This window comes from Nicotiana tomentosiformis, chromosome 1 (assembly GCF_000390325.3).
Source record: "Nicotiana tomentosiformis chromosome 1, ASM39032v3, whole genome shotgun sequence".
NCBI classification, from domain to species: Eukaryota; Viridiplantae; Streptophyta; class Magnoliopsida; order Solanales; family Solanaceae; genus Nicotiana; species Nicotiana tomentosiformis.
The window spans coordinates 125,678,284-125,683,551 of NC_090812.1; positions in this window are offsets into that span (position 1 = coordinate 125,678,284).

Here is a 5,268-nt window from a genome sequence, read left to right on the forward strand (position 1 = left end):
GTCAGAGTATGCTATCAGATTCAGTAAGTTGTCCACGCATGCACCTGCCTTGGTTTCCACAGTTAGAGAGCGATTCCGTCGATTTATCAAGGGGCTCAACTATGGTTTTAGATTCAGCATGGCTCGAGAGTTGGAGAAAGATACTCCATATCAGCAAGTGGTAGAGATCACATAGAGATTGGAGGATATGCGGGGCCGGGAGAGAGAGAGGACAGGGAGGCCAAGAGGCCTTAAGATTTTGGTAGATATAGTGGTACCCGTGCCCCAGTTGCAGCCCGTCATGGTAGAGGCTATGTGAGCCGTCCAGTTCATTCTGCACTTCCAGCTTCTAGTGGTACTCCGGCTACTCCCAGGTCTCAGGTTGACCATTATGCATTGCCACTGTCTAGTACCTCCTACACGGGGTGCTTTCATCGGTCAGTCCAGCTGATCAGGCCCGAGCCAGTTTGAGCAGCCATGCCCTCCGAGAGCTTGTTTTGAGTGTGGTGATACTCGTCATATGGTGAGGGACTGCCCCAGACTAAGGAGGGGTGCACCATCACTGACTACTCAGGCTCCACATATTCCACAAGGTCCCCATACTTCTTCGGTCGTGGTTACTGCTCCAGTTGCTGCTCCAGGCCAGATATTATGCTTTTACAGGTAGGACGGAGGCAGTCGCATCAGACGCAGTTATCACAGGTATTGTTCCGATTTTTCATAGAGATGTATCAGTCTTATTTGTTCTAGGCTCCACTTACTCATATGTATCGTCTTACTTTGCTCCGTATTTGAGTATATCCCGTGATTCTTTGAGTTCTCCTGTTTATGTGTCCACTCCTGTGGGAGATTCTATTATTGTTGACCGTGTGTATCGGTCGTGTTTAGTTGTTATTGGTGGTTTTGAGACTAGAGTTGATCTATTGTTGCTCAGAATGGTAGATTTTGATGTTATTTTGGGTATGGACTGGTTGTCGCCCTATCATGCTATTCTTGATTATCACGCCAAGACGGTGACATTCGTTGGCTATGCCAAGTTTGCCGCGGTTGGAGTGGAAGGGTACTTTGGATTATGTTCCTGGCAGGGTTGTTGTCACGACCAAAAATCCCACCACAGATGTCGTGATGACACTTAGTCTCTAAGACTAGGTAAGCCGATTACAATTACAATTCAAGCTATTTTTTTAAACATATAATTTATCTAATAATCTAATACAAGTGTCAAAACTAACAGCAAAAATAAATATAAAAACCTCTCAAGAATGGTAGTACTGAGTCACGAACTCTAACTGAGTACATGTAGTGATCCCAAGGATCGAATATATAATACTGCGAATAAGAGTGGATAGTACAATAAAAATGGAAAGACTCCAAGGGACAGCGACGACCAAGCAGCCCTACCTGGCTCTAATCTCTGTCCGAATCCGATATCTCCAATACCTGGCTCTGCACAAAATGTACAGAAGTGTAGTATGAGTACACCACAGTCGGTACCCAGTAAGTATCAAGACTAATCTCGGTGGAGTAGTGACGAGGTACAGTCAAGACACCACTAGTCATTTAACCTGTGCAATATAATGATATACAGGGATAGTAGAAAACAAGTAGCAGTGACGGCAACAAAGATCAATCAGGGATATGAACAACAAGGCAACAAGAACACCATAAAAATTGCTCAAACGAATAAGGAACACAAGTACAACCAATGAATCAAGTCCTTCAAATATAAATCTTTCACATATAAGTTTTTCAAATAAAAGTCACTCTGTGACACCTCATTTCATAATTATAAAACACGGGACTCAGCCCACTTTCATATTTTTACGGCACCTCGTGCCCATATTTCTATTATATCTGCACGGACAACTCATGTATCAAAATATCAATGTATATAAGATCCGCAGGATCAATTTATTTTTAACCCAGAAGGGTGCTCCGTTCCGTTGGTCCGATGATTGTGAGGCGAGCTTCCAGAAGCTTAAGACAGCTTTGACTACATCACCGATTCTAGTGTTGCCTTCCGACTCGGGGATGTATACGGTATATTGTGACGCTTCACGCATTGGCTTGGGTTGTGTATTGATGCAGGAGGGGCGAGTTATTGCATATGCTTCACGTTAGTTGAAGATTCATGAGAAGAATTACCCTATGCACGATCTAGAGTTAGTCGCGATTATTCATGCTCTTAAGATTTGGAGGCATTATCTGTATGGAGTGTCATGTGAGGTTTATACTGATCATCGCAGCTTACAGCATTTGTTCAAGCAAATGGATCTCAATTTGAGGCAGCGTAGATGGCTCGAGTTACTAAAGAATTATGACATCACCATTCTTTATCATTCAGGATAGGTAAATGTGGTCGCGGATGCCTTAAGCAGGAAGGAAGAGAGTATGGGTAGCTTGGCATTTATTCAGCGGAGGAGAGGCCACTGCTCTGGACATTCAGTCCTTGGCTAACAGACTTATGAGGTTGGATATTTCAGAGCCCAACCGAGTTCTTGCATGTGTTGTTGCCTAGTCTTCATTATTGGGGCAGATCAAGGCCCGGCAGTTTGATGATCCGCACTTGGAAGTTCTTAGAGAGACGGTACTACAGGGTGGTGCTAAAGAAGTTTCTATTGGCGAGGATGGTGTTCTGCGACTCCAGGATCGTCTATGTGTTCCTAATGTCGATGGATTGAGGGAGAGGATTCTAGAGGAGGCACACAGTTCTCGGTATTCTATTCACCCAGGTGCTACGAAGATGTATCGTGACCTGAGACAACATTATTGGTGGTGGTGGAAGAAGAAAGACATAGTGGAGTATGTAGCTAGATGTCTAAATTGCCAGCAGGTCAAGTATGAGCACCAAAGGCCAGGTGGCTAACTTCAGCAGATAACTATACATGAGTGGAAATAGGAGCGAATCACTATGGACTTCGTAGTTGGATTGCCGCGCACCTTGCGGAAGTTCGATGCAGTTTGGGTTATTGTCGACAGATTGACCAAGTCGGCCCACTTCATTCCGATTGTGACTACATATACTTCAGATAAATTGGCCCAGGTTTTTTATTAGGGAGATAGTTCGGTTGCATGGTGTGCCTGCTTCCATCATATCAGATAGAAGCCCTCAGTTCAATTCACATTTCTGGAGAGTCGTACAGAGTGAGTTGGGGACCCATGTAGAGCTCAGCACAACATTTCATCCATAGACCGATGGGCAGTCAGAGCGGACAGTTCATATATTGGAGGACATGCTGAGTGCATGTGCGATTGACTTTGGGGGATAGTGGGATCAGTTCTTGCCATTGGCCGAGTTTGCTTACAACAACAGTTATCAGTCCAGTATCGAGATGGCCCCATTTGAGGCTTTATATGGTCGGCGATATCGTTCTCCCATCGGGTGGTTTGAACCCGGCGAGGCTAGGTTATATGGTACTGATCTGGTGATGGATGCCTTGGAAAAGGTAAAGTTGATTCCGGAGCGACTTCACACAGCACAGTCCAGATAGAAGAGTTACGCAGATCAGAAGGCGTGTGATGTATCATTTATGGTCAGCGAGAATGTTCTCTTGAAAGTCTTGCAGATCAAGGGTATTATGATATTCGGAAAGAAGGGCAAGTTGAGCCCAAGTTTTATAGGCCCATTTGCGGTGTTGAGGCGAGTTGGGGAGGTTGCTTATGAGCTTGCTTTACCTCCCAGCCTATCAGGGGTTCATCCAAATTTTCACGTGTCTATGCTCCGAAGGCATCACGCCGACTTGTCTCACGTGTTAGACTTCAATACTATTCAGCTAGATGAGAGCTTGGGTTATGAGGAGGTGCCAGTTGCTATTGTTGCTAGACATGATCGCCAGTTGAGGTCCAAGAGGATTACCACGGTAAAGGTCCAGTGGAGGGTCCAACCAGTCGAAGAGGCGACATGGGAGTCCGAGGAGGACATGCGGAGCAGATATCCACACTTATTCAGCACTTCAAGTATGAATCTAAACCCGTTCGAGGACGAACGTTTGTTTAAGAGGTAGAGAATGTAAAGACCCGACCGGTCATTTTACTTGCTAGAACCACGTTCCCCTAAATAGGACTTTTCATGCTTTTACTAATTTATGACTTGCGAGGATAGTTGGTTCGGTATTTAGAAGATTTTGGGTTGAAATCGGAACACTTAGTTCCTTAAGGTTGGCTTGAAAGGCTAAGTTTGACTTTGGTCAATATTTTTAGTAAACGACCTCGGAATCAGGATTTGACGGTTCCAATAGGTTTGTATGAGGATTTCAGACTTGGACATAAAAGTTGGGTGAACCGGGAGCGTTTCGGCATCTAATAGTAAAAGTTGGTTCTTGAAGGTTTTTGAAGTTCTTTAAATTTGGTTTGGAGTAAGTTTTGGTGATATCGAGGTCCGAATGGAATTTTGAGATCGATAATAGTTCTGTAATGTCATATAAGACTTGCACGCAAAATTTGGTGTCAATCCGAGTAGTCTAAGTACGATTCTAAGCGTTCGGAGCGATTTAGAAACTTGAAGTTCAAACTTTGATTCAATTTGGTTTTGGGGTGTGATTCTTGGTTTTGTTATTGTTTTTCGCATTTCGGGAGTTCGAGCAAGTCCGTATTATGTTTATAGACTTGTTGGAGTAGTTGGACGGGGTCCCGAGGGGCTCGGGTGCATTTCGGACCGCCCGGAGTTGAGTTGAAACACACCAGATTTCTGCTTCTGGTTTCCTTCTTCGCGAACGCGGTCGGACCCTCGCGTTTGTGATGAAGGATCTAGGGTACTGTGGACTGGGGAGCTTTTGCCCTTCGTGTTCGCGTGCGCAGGACCACCTTCTCGGAGGTCTGGGTCCTCTAGCCTTCGCGTTTGCGTGACCTGGCCCGTGTTCGGGTAGAAGAGGCCGAGCTGGGTGGCCGATGTTCGCTCTTCGCGTTCGAAAGAAGCCCTCGTGTTCGCGTAGTAGGCCAAACGAGCCTCCGCGTTCGCGTTGCTCCTATCGCGTTCGCGATGGGTAAAATTTCCTGAGCCTGGGCCGTTTGCCTTCACGATCGCGAGGCCTCTTCCGCGATCGCAAAGAAGGCAGACCTAGGCAGAAACTTTTAAACAACGGAACTTAGGCTATTTTAGCTCATTTTCTTCCATTGTTGGGCGATTCTTGGAGCTCTTTGAGAGGGGATTTCACTTAGCACTTTGAGGTAAGTAATTTCTACACAATGTGAGATAAATACATAGTTATGATAGATTATAACATGTAAATTAGTGAAAATCATGGGTTTAGGTAAAAACCTAGGTTTTTGATAAAAATGAGATTTAACCAC